At 43.2% G+C, this 20,351-nt stretch overlaps 1 protein-coding gene and 1 non-coding gene across 2 annotated transcripts in view; one reads left to right on the forward strand and one right to left on the reverse strand.

The window, feature by feature from the left end:
* The window catches only part of LOC120979409, a 664,000-nt gene that overhangs the window by 577,908 nt on the left and 65,741 nt on the right, over window positions 1-20,351 (forward strand). The gene's annotated exons all lie outside the window — the stretch shown is intronic.
* LOC120979898 lies at window positions 1,489-1,597 on the reverse strand. Its single transcript, XR_005774397.1, has one exon. It is a non-coding gene; the product is annotated as a U6 spliceosomal RNA (small nuclear RNA).

The raw sequence follows: 20,351 nt of genomic DNA on the forward strand, positions 1-20,351 counted from the left end.
TCGTTTTCACACCTTTAGGGACCCTAAAGGCGCCTACCAGTGTCTCCCCATGATTTCGGCCCAAAACATGACTCCGCCACCTCCTTTCGGACATTGCAACCTTATTGGGACATGGTGGCCACCCACCAACCATCCCCATGTCCATCCATCTGGACCATTCAGGGTTACACGGCACTTATCAATAAACAAGACTGTTAACTATGAATGTCACAGCATTTGAACAAGATTCACGAGGCGATTGCACTAAACCTGCAGTTTCCCTGCTGTCTCCCTATGCTCTACCTGCATTCTCAAAAATCTCTCCCTATGATCTCCCTGAAATCTCCCTATTCAATATTATTTTTTTTTTTAACCAGTTTTTGGCAACACTGTCCCTAACGCATGAGCGTTTGTCGCGTCTCGCCCTATGCTCAGCTTGCAGTGAAATGGCGGAGACCATGCAGGATGAGGCTTTTATAGGGCTGAGACATCACAGGGGATGGCTATCTGCAGATTGACTGGCTGCACAGCATTATGGTTGATCTCATGTTCCCAGGCTTCTTACTCTTACTTTGTAACATGTGCAGCCACCATTTTAGAAAAAAAATATTTTTGTTGCCACAAAGCTCAAGGAAATGTGCATTTGTGGCAAAACAAATTTTTCCTAAACTTTGGATTGAATTCCACTTCGGCTGCTTCAATTCGCTCAACACTAGCTACAGCCAGAGGCCACGTAAAGTACTCCTTCCACTAGAGTTGTGCATAATAAGTCTGAGCAAGTTTGTATCTGGCTAATATACAGTATTTCAAGACTCTCCCACACACTGAAACATTAAGGCACATTTACTATTATGGCCTGAGATTTAGACTAAGTGTACTTAGGTTGTGTAAAGTTACATTAGACAATCTATCAGTTGCATTGCTTGGCACTACAATTTTGCACCAACATTCTGGAGTTATTTTGGCGCACAGTTTCTCAACCTAAGCTACTTTCCTTTCATTTTAAACCATGCCCCTTTTCCCGCTAAGCCAAACCCATTTGACAAGTCATGTGCAAAAAATGTCTAAAACACTTATAGCTTTTCCTTAGTGAAATTTGCCCCATTATGCCTATTGCACTAGGACACATGCACATGACCATACACTCATGCACACAGTCATATGTATTTTGCGGTACGCAAAATATAGGTGACATTCCTGTGATTTCTGTGTGGTATATGTTTTTTATTTTTTTCTTCCCCATTGACTGTGATCCACATTTTGTGGCTTATCCATGTGCTCTCTGGATCCATATATCCTAGAACATATCCTATACTTGGCTTCAGTCAATGGGTAAACAACAAAATAAGGTGCAGCACAGACATCATCTGTATTGCAGACCACGTTTTGTGAACTGAAAAATACATATGCCTATAGAAAATATTCAGAGACAGCACTCCAATTAAGACTTTTTTTTTTTAATGTTATTGGAAATCCAAAATCGCCATACAAAAAAAAAAAAAACGCATTGTAAATATGCAACGCTTCTTGAATTTGTGTGTTAACCTCATGCACGGGCTACGTTAATAATCTTTGTATCACTCCAATTGTAATATATAAATGGCGGATACACAAATTTGTGAAGTGTGACATATTTTTGCTGCTCTTATATTCTCCTTATTGACTCCATAACTGTTGAATATTGTCCCTCGATTTGGATATTTCGTTGTGTACGTTTACTCGTACAAGTGGAAACCAAAGGACGTTTTGTTCACTGGCATGTGGAGTGTGCAGCTTAGAATTGTCTATTTTACCTTCAATGAGATGTCCAATAGTTACCTTGAAATTAGACCTGTAAGACCAAAAATGTTAAAAGGTGGTATATTGGCATACTGTACTTAGTCAAAGTAAACAACCGGGTACCTCATGGGTGCCTTCTATGCAAGCATGCCATAAGAAAGGGTATTTATGTAGGTACACATCAGAGGGGAGACCAGTTGTGTGGATGCGACTGTCATTTTAGCTTTTCTGCAAAATCTTTCAATCTGATGGCTTATACCGTGGCAATAAAGTACAATATAAAGCATTCAACATTACCTTTTAACTATGTTAATTCGTCTCAGAAAAAAAACTAGTAAGAATTTTTGGAATAAAATGAATCGGACAGCTTTATAAACCTTTCCTTTTGATAAATGAAAACTGTCTAAGCTATGTTCTCCAGTGACATGTCATATTCTGAAAATGGATCTAATTATTTTCAAAATGCTTTTGCTTTTAACTGCAAATAATTTCTCGAAATTACAATATAATGTCCCCACAATAGAAAACCAATGTAGCGGTGGAGATAAAAATGCTGCAATGTGTTATCACTTTGTGGTCACGTGACAGAATTTTGGGCTCTCTTGAAAAATATAACTCTGAGAAGAACAGCTGCAGAAAATGGAATGCATTTCTGGAAACGGTAACAATACACTTCGAAATTAATAAAATCCATGATCGTTTTTGGAACGTATGACATCTACACTTTAATTGGTTAGAAAAATCTCCTACAAACATCTTGTGCATTTGTCCTTTTACTTTTTAAGGACTCTAGAGTTTAGGAGTATTTTTTTTTTCTTGAACCCGTGTTGTCTCTTGCATCCCAAAAGAATTTGTACATGTACATATTTTTATTTTTATTTTACAGTGTATGCCAAGAGTCTTGTGCATATACTTTTCCAGGTGTATCCATTTTCTTTGGCCACCACCAACTCATTTGTGGTCAGATACATAGAGAAATATTGAGAGAGAAAAAAATGGAGAAGTGAAAACAGAATGCACAAATGCGTTATTCATCATTTCCAAAGGTCCATTATGAAAATATTATGTCTCCGATGTAATTTAGATCTATATTATAGTGATTTTGATTAGCTGTTTTTTATTTTATATCTGAACATCTGATAATACATGCTTGATGCTGGACTATATATTCCATTGTAATGTTAAATAAAAAAAATGTGTATGGAGCAGTGGTTTTCCAGTTCCGTACACTGTTTACTTATGGTACCTGCGGCTGGTAACAGCTGATTGATGGGGGTGCCTGGTGTCAGACCCCCACTGATCTCATATTGGTGACCTAATCTGTAGGATAGGCCATCAAAATGTTGGTACAGGAAAATGCCACTTAAAGCGCAAGGAACCAAAACCCCAGAGTAGCTGCAATAATGTTTCTTGTAATCACTGTTTAGTCTGCTTAAAAGAGAATTCTAGGATTTGTTACTAATGGCCTATCTTAGGGATAGGCCATAAATATCTGATCGGGCTTCCCTGCACCCCTGCCATTTAGCTGTTTCATTGTAGCTTTACAACTACCTCGCTCTACCTACTGTGTAGTGGACGGAGTTGGTTATTGCAGCACCCTTCCCATCGAAGTAAACGGGAGCAGTGCTGCAGTAACTATCTCCATCTGCTGTACAATATACTGAGATGAAACAGCTGATCAACAGGGGTGCAGGGTCTGGGATCCCTACCAATCAGATATTCTGGAATACCCCTTTTAACTGTCATCAATGCCTGTATGTGACCTGGAAGAAACAAGACACATTTATTTTTGTCAACTAACAAAATGGGGTTAAGAACTCTTCAAATATCAAAAATTCTGCAAATTCGTACCACCTTGTTCCCTCCATGTCAGTTCTGCTGTTACAGGAATTGACCTTGTAGGCCCACCAGTGCCTCGATTGCTTTGCACTATTCCCACTCATCTCTGCTACTGCACTATGTGACTCCCATGTTTTCTTACACAGACTTGAAGTGAATGTGTTTGTTTCATTAATTATATTGAAGTATATAGCCAATAAATAACATTTTGGTCATTGCTTTGATGTTGCTATTAATTAATTATGAAACCTTCCCTGGGGGTGGCCATATTGGAGACACACATTTCCTGCCTGTATTTCCTTAATAGACAGTGCCACAGAGTTTGTGCGTATGTTTTATGGTAGTTGAAATGCATGGGACAGAGAAATATCATTGCTTTTTACAGTGTCCAGGAAGTGGTTGAGTACAGCCACCAGAGATCAATGGAGATGCAGTCAAAGCTCTCTCACTCTGGTCATAGTGTGTAGTGTTTCTATTCTGCCTTTTCTAGGCTTAAAGAAGTACAATAGATTGGTCATTAATTCCCTTTAGTCATAACAAGATAATTATCCTTACCCTATGCCTGAACATGCAGCAAATCGGGCAACTGAGGTACAAAGAGCAGTAAACATCAGCTTATTGTGACTGTACTAGTGCAAAGCATGGAAACTAAAATCGTGGGTTTATAAGGCTGGATTGTTGGGCAGATAACCGGGGATGAACGTCCCTACAAACGTTTGTTCTCAAAAATCTCCCCGTCTAAAGGTGCAGCTCGTTCTCCTTCTGTGGAGGTGATGCATGTAAATGAAGCGCTTCACCCCTACTGAACGAGCACCTGCCTTAAAACTTAAGATTCTTTTGTGGATAGTCATAAAGAAAAAAATGTTTACAAATAAATCCATAAAGAAACCTTGATTTAAACTGTCATTTTCTAAAGATACATTTACTTTGAAATAGAATGGAACACTTTTTTTTTTTTTATATATATAAATGATGGGTCATTGATATTTCAAACCAATGTATATAGGATTACTAGTGTCTCTAGGTCCTTTTTACACAGACTAATGTGTCAAACAAGCATTGTTACAATGAATCTGCAAAAAAAATGGATGCCATACGAACATCATCCGTTTTCTTTTTTTGTGGATCCGCAATTGGCGGACCACGAAACACATACGATCGTGTGAATGTAGCCTAAACAGGAGGATCTGCTGCACAGGAACAATGATTTTTGGTGTCTTCGGATAATCGCCGGCACCTTTTACACAGGCCAACTATAAGAAATGAGCGTTTCTGCCAACACTTACGGTATTCTCAATAATCAGCCTGATTATCAGTCCGTGTGAAAGTTTTGCAGTTTTGTATTACAAACAAGAATAAACTGTTCTAATTGATAATATGCATAATCCACATGATGTGAGATGTAATATACTGCCATTTTGTAGCAAAGTGTACTATACGAATGCCCTTGTTTCTCTTAATCCTTGTCTACAAGTAGACCTAACAAGCAAAAAAAACTGGGTGTCAATAATTTATTAACTATAGTCTCCTGAACTTCCAGCCTTTTAAATATGGGTGAGAAATCTTAGTATTGTGGAATGTTTCCTAAAGTCTTAATAAATGCTATTAGTTATTATTTCACGCACTACTAGAACTTAAAATATGAGCAGCCTCTCATGTAAAAGAATTACACTGCAGTCTATAAATTCACCATGAAATAGTCTGAACTTTATATGAACATTTTAATGAAGCTCTCTCACACAAAAACTAAAAAATGTTATGGATGAATATCCTTGCTTAAAAAATCACCATGGTCATACTCCTGCTTTAAACAATTAGAATGTTGTTTATAGTCTTGTATAAAATCCTGGTTACCATTCTGAACTGCTGATCTACCATTAGAATTTTAATATGTTCCCCTGGGGGTCAATAGGTGGTGAACTTAGTTTGGTTCATTATATAACGAGTTTCTTTTCTTTCTTTTCTTTCTTTTTTTTATTTTTTTTATTATGCTTTATTTTTAAAGAGCTACCCTATTTTGTGGTCCTTGTCAAGCAGGGGAACCAGGGAGGATAGCGGGGACAGTTGTGTGCGGTATCCCGAATAGAGTTGTTTTACAGTGAGGCATTTTTAGCAGCAGGTATTGCAGTATTGTTGCGGTACTGCAGCACAAAATATAGGGAGCATCAGCACCAGTGGACTATTGAAATTAGAAAGGTAAATAATACATTTTTGAAGCTGTGGTTTTTAGGTTAATCATATATGGAAAATGGGAAGATTAGTTAGCGCTGCGTACATAAAACGTTCTGGTAGAACCTACCAAGGTTTTCTTAATGAGATTACACCTTCGAACTCTAAACTAGTATCTTACTTAGGAAGACACCAGTTGAAACGTGTAATCTCACTAAATAAAACTTTTATGCAGCGCTAACTAATCCTCTTTTAGTCTCTATTAAATTGTACTGCATGCGAAGGGGGCTGGATTCACCATCCCATTGGAGGTAGTGTCACAGCCAGACAGCTGAGAAGCGCTCATAGGAGCTTTTCAGATCCTCCTCCTTGAATTTCTTTGTTTTGGTTTAGTTTCTCATCTCGTTAGTCTATCTCAGCTGTCATGCAGTCGGACTGATTGCTGCCCTTTAAATTCCTCCCCATAATGCAGTAGTGTGCGGCTGATACAACTTCCTGGAGTGTGTGTGCATGCTGTTCCCAGTTCCCAGTCCCCAGTCCTCAGTCGTCTGCAAGTTAAGTGCTCTTTATGTATTTATGATTATCTCTTTTCTGGATCCAGGTGACCCTGACTCCCTCCGTGTCAGTGTAGGGAGCCGGTGGTCGTGTCCCCTCACTATTGTAGGGTCTTCAGGTAATAGATAGCCGAGGAACGTGGATATGCGCCCATCCACCTTTGGGGTGTTCGCATAGGCTGAGCAGTGAGGGAGAGCGGCAGGTCTATTGCAGGGGTCTCCCTTTGTTCCTTAGTTGTGGATCCAGAGAGACATTGTTTATATGGTTTTGTCTTGTTTCCTGTACACCATCCGTGACAGGTAGCTGCCACTTACTTACACCTAGTTCTTTCCAGTGTTCAGCACAACTCTATCATGTGAGGAGCCTTTGACTTGATGTATTATTATGAATTCTAAAAACTATGGAGAAAAAAAGGATACAATATTTTCAACTAGACTTAGCATGCAATGTTATATATAAGGACTTGTTTTATCTGTCTTAGTTATCTGCCTATTTTTCTTAAATCTTAATTTTCTGTTATCTTGGATGACATTTTGGGTCTTTGGAACCGATTACTCAACTTACAATGGTCGTCCTGGAACCAATTAATATTGTAACTTAAGGGTTAATTGTGTGTGTGTGTATATATATATATATATATTCACACATATACAATGGACCCTTAAGTTACAATGTTATTTGGTTCCAGGACGACCATTGTAAGTTGAGTAATCGGTTCCAAAGACCCAAAATGTCATCCAAGGTAAGAAAATATATATATTGACATACAGAGTAAAGTAGGTAAGTCACCAAAGCTGTAAGTAAAGGAGCGAGCTCCCCATCGTCCAGTTCCCAACATAGCACGTGGCCGACGACCATATGATAGAAGGAAAGGTAGTGGTAAGTAGAGACACCTTACCCTGATGTCTTTCAATAGAGATGGCCTTGCAGTTCGACCGGCAGTCGTTTCACGGCGAACTTTGCTTGTTCGCGATTCCTCGACCATGCAAACATATGGCAATGTTCGAGTGCGCCAAATTTTTTGCATAGCGCTGAACTTTTACCCATGACACATCTATCAGGTGGGACAGGAGAGCCAATTGAGATGTTTCAGCACATGGACACACCCCCAACCCTATAACAGAACCAGATGTGTTTTGCCAGTGTATGGAGAGGTTGCATTTTGGAGCAGGGACAGTTAGGGACACCAAACACTAGATAATAGGGCCACGAAAGTCCTGCTATCGATAGGTATGATAGAGGGGTGCAATATACTTATAATATACTTTCTAACATAGAAATTATATTATAGTGTATTTGTATTGTGCAGCAGTTGTGTGCAGTTCTGCTGCGATACCGCAGCTAGATAGAGGGACAAACGCTATTGGAGTAACTAATTGCAACAGGTGTGATATACCTGTTGCCCCGAAAAAAAACTGCTTGAGGGCTGCGATATACCTAATTCCACAAAATCCTGATTGAGGGGTGCTATATACCTGTTTCCGCCAAATACTGATTGAGGGGTGCTATTGCTATATACCTTCTTCCACCAAATACTGATTGGAAGCTGCAATACACCTGCTTCCACAAAATACTGATTGAGGGATGCTATATACCTGTTTCCGCCAAATACTGATTGAGGGATGCTATATGCCTGTTTCTGCCAAATACTGATTGAGGGGTGCTATTGCTATATACCTTCTTCCACCAAATACTGATTGAGGGCTGCGATACACCTGCTTCCACAAAATACTGATTGAGGGGTGCCATATTCCTGTTTCCGCCAAATACTGATTGAGCAGTGCCATATACCTTCTTCCACTAAATACTGATTGAGGGGTGCTATTGCTATATACCTTCTTCTACCAAATACTAATTGAGGCTGCGATCCACCTGCTTCCACAAAATACTGATTAAGGGGTGCCATATACCTGTTTCCGCCAAATACTGATTGATGGGTTCTATATACCTGTTTCCGCCAAATACTGATTGAGGGGTGTTATATACTTGTTTCCACCAAATACTGATTGAGGGGTGCTATATACCTGTTTCCACCAAATACTGATTGAGGGGTGCCTTATACAAAATACTGAATAAATGGTGCTACTGCTATATACCATCTTCCACCAAATACTGATTGATGGCTGCGATACACCTGCTTCCACAAAATACTGATTGAGGGGTGCTATATACCGGTTTCCGCCAAATACTGATTGAGGGGTGCCATATACCTTCTTCCACAAATACTGCTCTTCTCTACGACTTAGGCAGAGCGTCATTTAGAAAATGACAGGCAGAGGAAGAGGCAGACCATTCCGCAGGGATAGTAGGGGTCGGGCAGGTGTACCAGGCCGAAGCCTAAGTGGGAAGTTGGAGAAGGCGTGTGCGATAACTTCAAAGGGCGCACCAGAGTTGGTTGAGTGGTTAACTCAGCTTTCCACTTCTGCACCCTCCTCACTCTCCTCTGTATCTGCACCCTCCTCACTCTCTGCTGTGTGCACCCCCAAAGACACCACCACCACCACCACCATAGTCCCTCCACTCGAATCAGAGGAATTATTTTCCCATCCATTCCCAGACCTTACCAATGTGCAGCCATTCTTGGCATCGGATGAGGAAGAGGAGGTAGCAACGGCCGCCACCCAGCGGTCTGACAGTACCCAGATCAGCCCAAGGAGGGTGGTCCCTGCTATTGCTGCCTACTCCGAGATCTCTAATGTCAGTGGTGGTGGAGGTGACGATGATGACGTGTCAATGGACGTCACGTGGATGCCCACAAGAGAGGAAGAGGAGGGGAGTTCAGAGGGAGAGACGGAGCAGCAGATAGGGAGGAGAAGGAGGAGAAGCAGTCATAGCTCGCAGTGCACAGGAGGCAAAAAGAAGAGTGCAAATATATCTACTAGCGAGCCATCCACCATGCATGGTCACATATTGTTCTCCCAGGAGACCGGCACATGGCTCCGCGGTGTGGGCTTTTTTTAACGTGTCAGCTGCTGATAATAGTGTTGCTATCTGCAGCCTGTGCTGTCAACGCATAAGTCTCGGTAAGCCCAACACTCACCTAGGGACGACCGCCTTAACCACCTCAGGACCGCCGTACGCAGGATTGCGTCTTTGCGGCGGTCCTGTTGTTCTGGGTGGACGCGCCGGTGCGTCCTCTCGCGAGACGCGAGATTTCCTGTGAACGCGCGCACACAGGCGCGCGCGTTCACAGGATCGGAAGGTAAGCGAGTGGATCTCCAGCCTGCCAGCGGCGATCGTTCGCTGGCAGGCTGGAGATGTGATTTTTTTAACCCCTAACAGGTATATTAGACGCTGTTTTGATAACAGCGTCTAATATACCTGCTACCTGGTCCTCTGGTGGTCCCCTTTGTTTGGATCGACCACCAGAGGACACAGGCAGCTCAGTAATATGTTGCACCAAGCACCACTACACTACACCCCCCCCCCCGTCACTTATTAACCCCTTATTAGCCCTTGATCACCCCTGATCACCCCATATAGACTCCCTGATCACCCCCCTGTCATTGATTACCCCCCTGTCATTGATCAACCCCCTGTAAAGCTCCATTCAGATGTCCGCATGATTTTTACGGATCCACTGATAGACTGATCGGATCCGTAAAAATCATACGGACGTCTGAATGCAGCCTTACAGGGGAGTGATAAATGACGGAGGTGTTCACCCCATATAGACTCCCTGATCACCCCCCTGTCATTGATCACCCCCCTGTAAAGCTCCATTCAGATGTCCGCATGATTTTTACGGATCCACTGATAGACTGATCGGATCCGTAAAAATCATACGGACGTCTGAATGCAGCCTTACAGGGGAGTGATCAATGACTGTGGTGATCACCCCATATAGACTCCCTGATCACCCCCCTGTCATTGATTACCCCTCTGTCATTGATCACCCCCCTGTAAAGCTCCATTCAGATGTCCGCATGATTTTTACGGATCCACTGATAGACTGATCGGATCCGTAAAAATCATACAGACGTCTGAATGGAGCCTTACAGGGGAGTGATCAATGACTGTGGTGATCACCCCATATAGACTCCCTGATCACCCCCCTGTCATTGATTACCCCCCTGTCATTGATCACCCCCCTGTAAAGCTCCATTCAGATGTCCGCATGATTTTTACGGATCCACTGATAGACTGATCGGATCCGTAAAAATCATACGGACGTCTGAATGCAGCCTTACAGGGGAGTGATCAATGACTGTGGTGATCACCCCATATAGACTCCCTGATCACCCCCCTGTCATTGATTACCCCTCTGTCATTGATCACCCCCCTGTAAAGCTCCATTCAGATGTCCGCATGATTTTTACGGATCCACTGATAGACTGATCGGATCCGTAAAAATCATACGGACGTCTGAATGCAGCCTTACAGGGGAGTGATCAATGACTGTGGTGATCACCCCATATAGACTCCCTGATCACCCCCCTGTCATTGATTACCCCTCTGTCATTGATCACCCCCCTGTAAAGCTCCATTCAGATGTCCGCATGATTTTTACGGATCCACTGATAGACTGATCGGATCCGTAAAAATCATACGGACGTCTGAATGCAGCCTTACAGGGGAGTGATCAATGACTGTGGTGATCACCCCATATAGACTCCCTGATCACCCCCCTGTCATTGATTACCCCTCTGTCATTGATCACCCCCCTGTAAAGCTCCATTCAGATGTCCGCATGATTTTTACGGATCCACTGATAGACTGATCGGATCCGTAAAAATCATACGGACGTCTGAATGCAGCCTTACAGGGGGGTGATCAATGACAGTTGGGTGATCACCCCATATAGACTCCCTGATCACCCCCCTGTCATTGATCACCCCCCCTGTCATTGATCACCCCCCTGTCATTGATCCCCCCCCCCCCTCTGTAAGGCTGCATTCAGTCTTTTTTTTGGCCCAAGTTAGCGGAATTTTTTTTTTTTTCTTACAAAGTCACATATTCCACTAACTTGTGACAAAAAATAAAATCTCACATGAACTCACCATACCCCTCACGGAATCCAAATGCGTAAAATTTTTTAGACATTTATATTCCAGACTTCTTCTCACGCTTTAGGGCCCCTAGAATGCCAGGGCAGTATAAATACCCCACATGTGACCCCATTTCGGAAAGAAGACACCCCCAGGTATTCCGTGAGGGGCATATTGAGTCCATGAAAGATTGAAATTTTTGTCCCAAGTTAGCGGAACGGGAGACTTTGTGAGAAAAAAATAAAAAATATCAATTTCCGCTAACTTGTGCCAAAAAAAAAAAATTTCTATGAACTCGCCATGCCCCTCATTGAATACCTTGGGGTGTCTTCTTTCCAAAATGGGGTCACATGTGGGGTATTTATACTGCCCTGGCATTCTAGGGGCCCCAAAGCGTGAGAAGAAGTCTGGTATCCAAATGTCTAAAAATGCCCTCCTAAAAGGAATTTGGGCCCCTTTGCGCATCTAGGCTGCAAAAAAGTGTCACACATCTGGTATCGCCGTACTCAGGAGAAGTTGGGGAATGTGTTTTGGGGTGTCATTTTACATATACCCATGCTGGGTGAGATAAATATCTTGGTCAAATGCCAACTTTGTATAAAAAAATGGAAAAAGTTGTCTTTTGCCAAGATATTTCTCTCACCCAGCATGGGTATATGTAAAAAGACACCCCAAAACACATTCCCCAACGTCTCCTGAATACGGCGATACCAGATGTGTGACACTTTTTTGCAGCCTAGGTGGGCAAAGGGGCCCACATTCCAAAGAGCACCTTTAGGATTTCACAGGTCATTTACCTACTTACCACACATTAGGGCCCCTGGAAAATGCCAGGGCAGTATAACTACCCCACAAGTGACCCCATTTTGGAAAGAAGACACCCCAAGGTATTCCGTGAGGGGCATGGCGAGTTCCTAGAATTTTTTATTTTTTGTCACAAGTTAGTGGAAAATGATGATTTTTTTTTTTTTTTTTTTTTTCATACAAAGTCTCATATTCCACTAACTTGTGACAAAAAATAAAAACTTCCATGAACTCACTATGCCCATCAGCGAATACCTTGGGGTCTCTTCTTTCCAAAATGGGGTCACTTGTGGGGTAGTTATACTGCCCTGGCATTCTAGGGGCCCAAATGTGTGGTAAGGAGTTTGAAATCAAATTCTGTAAAAAATGACGAGTGAAATCCGAAAGGTGCTCTTTGGAATATGGGCCCCTTTGCCCACCTAGGCTGCAAAAAAGTGTCACACATCTGGTATCTCCGTACTCAGGAGAAGGTGGAGAATGTGTTTTGGGGTGTCATTTTACATATACCCATGCTGGGTGAGAGAAATATCTTGGCAAAAGACAACTTTTCCCATTTTTTTATACAAAGTTGGCATTTGACCAAGATATTTATCTCACCCAGCATGGGTATATGTAAAAAGACACCCCAAAACACATTCCCCAACGTCTCCTGAATACGGCGATACCAGATGTGTGACACTTTTTTGCAGCCTAGGTGGGCAAAGGGGCCCACATTCCAAAGAGCACCTTTCGGATTTCACTGGTCATTTACCTACTTACCACACATTAGGGCCCCTGGAAAATGCCAGGGCAGTATAACTACCCCACAAGTGACCCCATTTTGGAAAGAAGACACCCCAAGGTATTCCGTGAGGGGCATGGCGAGTTCCTAGAATTTTTTATTTTTTGTCACAAGTTAGTGGTAAATGATGATTTTTTTTTTTTTTTTCTTTTTTTTTTTCATACAAAGTCTCATATTCCACTAACTTGTGACAAAAAATAAAAACTTCCATGAACTCACTATGCCCATCAGCGAATACCCTGGGGTCTCTTCTTTCCAAAATGGGGTCACTTGTGGGGTAGTTATACTGCCCTGGCATTCTAGGGGCCCAAATGTGTGGTAAGGAGTTTGAAATCAAATTCTGTAAAAAATGACGAGTGAAATTCGAAAGGTGCTCTTTGGAATGTGGGCCCCTTTGCCCATCTAGGCTGCAAAAAAGTGTCACACATCTGGTATCTCCGTACTCAGGAGAAGGTGGGGAATGTGTTTTGGGGTGTCTTTTTACATATACCCATGCTGGGTGAGAGAAATATCTTGGCAAAAGACAACTTTTCCCATTTTTTTATACAAAGTTGGCATTTGACCAAGATATTTATCTCACCCAGCATGGGTATATGTAAAAAGACACCCCAAAACACATTCCCCAACTTCTACTGAATACGGAGATACCAGATGTGTGACACTTTTTTGCAGCCTAGGTGGGCAAAGGGGCCCACATTCCAAAGAGCACCTTTCGGATTTCACTCGTCATTTTTTACAGAATTTGATTTCAAACTCCTTACCACACATTTGGGCCCCTAGAATGCCAGGGCAGTATAACTACCCCACAAGTGACCCCATTTTGGAAAGAAGAGACCCCAAGGTATTTCGTGATGGGCATAGTGAGTTCATGGAAGTTTTTATTTTTTGTCACAAGTTAGTGGAATATGAGACTTTGTAAGAAAAAAAAAAAAAAGAAAAAAATCATCATTTTCCGCTAACTTGTGACAAAAAATAAAAAGTTCTATGAACTCACTATGCCCATCAGCGAATACCTTAGGGTGTGTATTTTCCGAAATGGGGTCATTTGTGGGGTGTTTGTACTGTCTGGCCATTGTAGAACCTCAGGAAACATGACAGGTGCTCAGAAAGTCAGAGCTGCTTCAAAAAGCGGAAATTCACATTTTTGTACCATAGTTTGTAAACGCTATAACTTTTTTTTAATCAAAGACATGTAGAACAATAAATTTAAAGCAAAATTTATATATGGATGTCGTTTTTTTTGCAAAATTTTACAACTGAAAGTGAAAAATGTCATTTTTTTGCAAAAAAAATCGTTAAATTTCGATTAATAACAAAAAAAGTAAAAATGTCAGCAGCAATGAAATACCACCAAATGAAAGCTCTATTAGTGAGAAGAAAAGGAGGTAAAATTCATTTGGGTGGTAAGTTGCATGACCGAGCAATAAACGGTGAAAGTAGTGTAGGTCAGAAGTGTAAAAAGTGGCCTGGTCTTTCAGGGTGTTTAAGCACTGGGGGCTGAGGTGGTTAAGAAGGCACCTAGCCTCCCATCACTGAGCCCAGTGGAAGCAACACCATCAGAACCCACAAAGCCACACACCTGTCACTCCACGTCCTGCCTCTTCTCCTTCTCCTCTCTCCTCCCATTTGTCCTCTACTTCCACCATGCCGTTGTGGCGTTCAACTGGAACAAGGCAGGCTTCCGTGGCTCAAATGTTCGAGCGTAAAAAAAAGATGACGCCGAATAATCCTCTTGCCCAATGGCTGACAGCTGGCTTGTCGGAACTGCTAACCCACCAACTACTATTTCTTCCAGAAAGGCATCCTTGAACTATATGGCCACATTCAGCGGCAAGTCAATAAATCTCTGGCACACAGTGTTGATGCCAAGATGCATCTGACCACAGACACGTGGTCTAGCAAACACGGGCAGGGAAGGTACATAACTTTTACTACCCACTGGGTGAACCTTCTAACAGCCTTCAAGCATGTAACCCGTGGCACCCGTGTGGATTTGGTGTTACCGCCATGCATAGCATGCAGGCCAGCCTCTTCTTCTCCTACTCTATCCTCTGTTTCCCCCTCAACTGACTCCTCCTTTTCCACTGCTACCACCTCTTTCGCTGCACCCCCAAGCTCCCCAGAACCTATTCGACGTGCCAGATGAGAAGTTGCCATGCTGTGCTGTTGCTGTTGTGCCTGGAAGCCAAGAGCCACACCGGTCCTGCACTGCTTTCAGCTCTGTGGTCACAGGCCGATCAGTGGCTAACCCCGCTATCACGGTCGGCGTGACTATCACATACGTGACGCAGAGGGAGGGAACAAGGAAGGCCCTGCCCAAGTGAGAGGGAAGGTGGTGACCCCTGACTCACCTAGCAGGTGGCACCTGGCTGCCCTGACGTCCCTAGATGGGTTCCTCACCCGTACGCCGATCACGTGCCTAAAGCCCTGGCTTTCCCTAAGCTGAGCCCTAGATAGTGAACAGGGCGGTGGGAACACTAGTCCGCACCACTAGCTCTAAAGGAAAACACCAAGGGAAGGACAGACAATACAAACTCAACATATAATCCCAGGTGGGCGACAACAGGAGACAACAAGAAGCCCAACAGGGATCCGGAGGGTAGCACTCTGGAACGACAACCAGGATTCACAACTCCAGTGGGTCAGTATAGATGTCCAGGCAGGAAGCTCTATAACTGGCAACTAGAGAAGTGTGAGCGGAGAATATAAGGAGGTTGGGAGTGGCAGACAAGATACAGCTGAGGAGGAGAAGCTACGGATCCCTGATTGAGACAAAAAGGATAGCAAGGCAAACACAGAAAACAATCACTAAGAAACAACGTGATCTTTAGATATAGAGCGCGCAGCCACCCGCTGCGACCTCCTGACCCCGGGTATAACGGAGTCAGACGTGGCTCTTGATACCCTCGTGACACCCGCTCAATTTGACAGTTGGTAAAGTGGTGTGCGACAACGGTGCCAATCTGTTGAGCGTGCTGAAACAGGGCAAAATGACACACGCGCCGTGCATGGTACACGTCCTGAACTTAGTCGTGCAGCGATTCTTTGCCAAATAACCTGGGGTCCAGTACATCTTGCGGCAGGCCAGGAAAATCTCTGGCCATTTTAGAAGATCTTTCATGGCCATGGCTCATATTGCTGACGTTCAACGGTGATACCACTTGCCCATCAGACGTCTGATTTGTGACTGCCTGACGCGCTGGATCTCCACCTTGTATATGCTTGATAGGCTGCTCCAGCAGAAGCGTGCCCTTAACGACTACCTGTACGAACTCCGCGGCAGGACATTTTCTGGGGAGCTTGGTTTCTTTTCACCGCGCCAGTGGCTGCTCATGTGCGATGCATGCAGACGTCTGCGGCCATTTGATGAGATCACCAAACTGGTCAGTCGCAGCCAGGGTGCCATCAGTGACATTGTACCTTACGACTTCTTTCTGGAGCGTGCATTGTGTCGTGTCATTGATCAAGTCGTCGAGGAGCAGGAGCTGGAAGATGAGGAAGTCGCAATGCTAAATGAATTCCCAGGGGGGCTACTCCATCTGGGACAAGTCGGCAGGAGTCTGAAGAGAAGTCAGAGGAGGATGGTGGCTTGGGGGGGGGGGGAGGAGCTGCAAGAAGAGCAGGCTTTAAACTTTTCGGGGAACCCTGGTGTTGTCCGTGGCTGAGGGGAGGAGACCGAGATTGACATTCTCCTGGGCGATGAGCAGGAGCCAGGGCGCTCCACCACTTCAAATTTAGTGCAAATGGGGGCCTTCATGCTCCAGTGTTTGAAGAGGGACCCACGTATAAAAAGCATAAAGGTCAAGGACCTGTCCTGGGTGGCAAAATATTTAGACCCCTGGTACAAATACAAAATGGTGGACATGTTAATAGCATCACAGAGGGCTGTCAGAATGCGGCATTTCCAGGCCTTGCTGCGAGAGATGCTGCATTCTGCTGTTGCAGGCACAGGCAGAGGAATTTCCACCCACAGCGAAACAGGTGCGGGTACTAATCCTACCGCGCCTGCAAAAAGAGGGCGGTTTGAAAATGTGTTGGTCACTTCGGATATGAGATCATTCTTTCAACCAACCCATCGATAGCCGCCCTCCGGATCTAGCCTCAGGGATTGCCTAGACAGACAGGTGTCAAACTACATCGGATTAACGGCCGATGTGGACGCTCTGAGATGCGAGGAACCCCTTGACTACTGGGTGTGCAGGCTTGACCTGTGGCCAGAGCTGGCACAATTTGCCATGGAACTCTTGCCTTGCCCCTCATCGAGTGTCCTGTCCAAAAGGACGTTCAGCGCAGTAGGGGGGATCGTGACCGATAAACGCAGTCGCCTAGCTCCCGACAGTGTGGACTACCTCACATTTTTAAAAATTAATGAGGCATGGATCTCGGTGGATTTCAACACCTGTGATGACCACGTGTAATTGAATTTCCTCATGCCAGGCCACACATATCCGCCACCACCCAGAACAGAGTATATACAGCGGCATAAAAGGCCTTTTATGTCAGGTGAATGCCTAATTTTTGGGGCCTGTACATATTTATCCTGTGACTGCCTAATGTACCTCCAGCCATAGAATCCAAAGTTCTTTGCTGTCAGGTGAATGCCTATTGGCAAATTTTTGGGGCCTGTACTGGATGACAGTTAAATTTTTTATCTCTAGCTACATAATCACACCCTTGCCTCATTCCTCTGCGTCTTTTTATTATGGTGGCGTATGAACCGCATTCACCATAAGGACCTTCTAATGTCACAGGGTCATGTGACTGTGCCCCCCACCCCGTACTGTGCCCCTTACACCCTGTACTGTGCCCTCTTATACCCTTTTATCCAGTCACGGTATGGCAGTGTTTTCTGGTCACTGTACAGAGGTGTTATCCGGTCAATGTATGATAATGGTATTCAGTAACTGGATGGCCATAACTGTATCCCTTTCCCTGTGAACGCCATCCTTTTTTAGACCTGGCATGAGCGGGAAAAATATGCAGATTGCGATGCTAAGGACCTTTGCGCCACAATCTGTGTCAGAAATACGCTTAACATAGACTTATTTCTATATAATAAGTGACCACCTAATTATATTATTATTCGGGGTAGGGCTAATATCTTTATATTATATAGATTGTAGTGTATTATACTTTGCCCTGTATTTCCCAGTAGAAAATCATCCTTGAGAAACAGTCCTCATCCCTGACCACCAGGACCAGGTAGAGCTCTGTTTCTACATGGCGGCCTTCCCTCTCCGTCACGCTGCTCCACTGTGTACTGGTGCTTATTCTGACACTAGGGCTGGGTTCACATCCTATTTTTGCCATCCATTTAATGCATACAAAAATGTATGCGTTAACAGATGCTTTAGACTGATGCCGTATAGTGGCGTCCGTTCACCATAAAGTTCCATGGTAGAAAAAATACTTACGTTAACGTATGCATTTTTTTTAATAGACTCTGCAGGATACAAAAACGTGGAGTGCTGCACATTTGTATACATCAAACCGACAGGAGATAAAAAATTTCTAGGCTCCAGCAGGGCACATTTTTGAGAGTTTCCCTTTAAGACGCATAAAAATGGCCCCTGATTAAAATACATATTTTTTGTGGTGGCATGTTTCCCTTTATGTCCTATATTATCAATAGCTTTTAGGGAACTTTTTTAGCTATGTAGGACTAATGGTAGGTTTACATGATCCAATTGTTAAACCAATTATTAGGAATGTACGTTACTCTGAATGCTCACTCCCAATAATCGTTCCATGTAAATGTGCTGTCGATCACCTGATGAATGAGAAGAATGCTTGTTCGTCAGGTGAATTAATAGTTGACGCATCACATTAAATCATTGTTTCTGGAAGGCAAATCATGCTGTGTCTGCCCAGAAACAAGGAATCTGTATGAGGATGAGACATGGTAGTAGCCATCACTCATCCTCATACAATGAAATGATCGCTATATAGGTATGCAGCTCTTCTCCTCTGCTGACAAGCAGCTAGTTATTGGGAGGAATGGTCCCTTCCCGATAATTGACTGCTCTGACGGGCAGTCTAAATGCAGCATATCTCTAAAAAGGTGAAGAAGCCAAGAGGATAAGAGGTGACTTATATGGGGAAAAGTTTATAGTTAATGACAGTAGTAGATCAGTAGTTAAAAAGATAAGTGGAGTGTTTTTATTGTTTGTGAAAAGCTTTTTGTACTTTTGAGGTTCAGTATTGATTTTTTACTTTTCTTAAAAGCTTTAATACTGCTGCATTTTTAAACTTGAATGTAGGTGCTATTGTAGTTGTTAAATACAGCAGAACAAATAAAACTGTTTAGCTGATTAGGAAAAAAAAACACACACATGAACAATTATCTACCTCTCCAATTTAAATGTGAAAGTACATGGACCAAAAGTTTAAGGGTTTTCAAGGAAAATATCTGTATTACTGACATTATTTGCTTTCAGAATGTACACCAAAATGATTAGAGATGAGCGTATTTCTCTAATTCGGTCGGTTCGCCGAATTTTCCGTAAAGATTCCAATCGATCCGAATTTATTTGTGGCGAATCCTGGCTGCAGAGAGCCTGTAAAAGTGGTGTAAAACTCTGTCTTGCAGTAACAAGCATAGGGAGTCTGCTGTGGTAGTGAAACAATACTGTGAGTCGTCACTCTTAGAATCACTTCACATTTCACTCATTTGGTCAATTACGGGGCCAAAACTGACCAAATAACTCAAGTGTGAACTCAGCCTTACAGGTCAATGTTAGGGCCAGGTGCAAAGAACAATGCAGAGGCCCAAGATCCTACTATAGCGTGAATAAGCGCACTCCTTTTACACAGTCATAAGCTGATTCTACATAGATGTCTACAGAACCTGTTCTATTAAACACTTATACACTGCTCAAAAAAATAAAGGGAACATGAAAATAACACATCCTAGATCTGAATTAATTAAATATTCTTCTGAAATACTTTGTTCTTTACATAGTTGAATGTGCTGACAACAAAATCACACAAAAATAAAAAAATGGAAATCAAATTTTTTAACCCATGGAGGTCTGGATTTGGAGTCACCCTCAAAATTAAAGTGGAAAAACACACTACAGGCTGATCCAACTTTGATGTAATGTCCTTAAAACAAGTCAAAATGAGGCTCAGTAGTGTGTGTGGCCTCCACGTGCCTGTATGACCTCCCTACAACGCCTGTGCATGCTCCTGATGAGGTGGAGGACGGTCTCCTGAGGGATCTCCTCCCAGACCTGGACTAAAGCATCTGCCAACTCCTGGACAGTCTGTGGTGCAACGTGACGTTGGTGGATAGAGCGAGACATGATGTCCCAGATGTGCTCAATTGGATTCAGGTCTGGGGAACGGGCGGGCCAGTCCATAGCATCAATGCCTTTGTCTTCCAGGAACTGCTGACACACTCCAGCCACATGAGGTCTAGCATTGTCTTGCATTAGGAGGAACCCAGGGCCAACCGC

Source organism: Bufo bufo, chromosome 9, assembly GCF_905171765.1.
Source record: "Bufo bufo chromosome 9, aBufBuf1.1, whole genome shotgun sequence".
Taxonomy (NCBI): domain Eukaryota; kingdom Metazoa; phylum Chordata; class Amphibia; order Anura; family Bufonidae; genus Bufo; species Bufo bufo.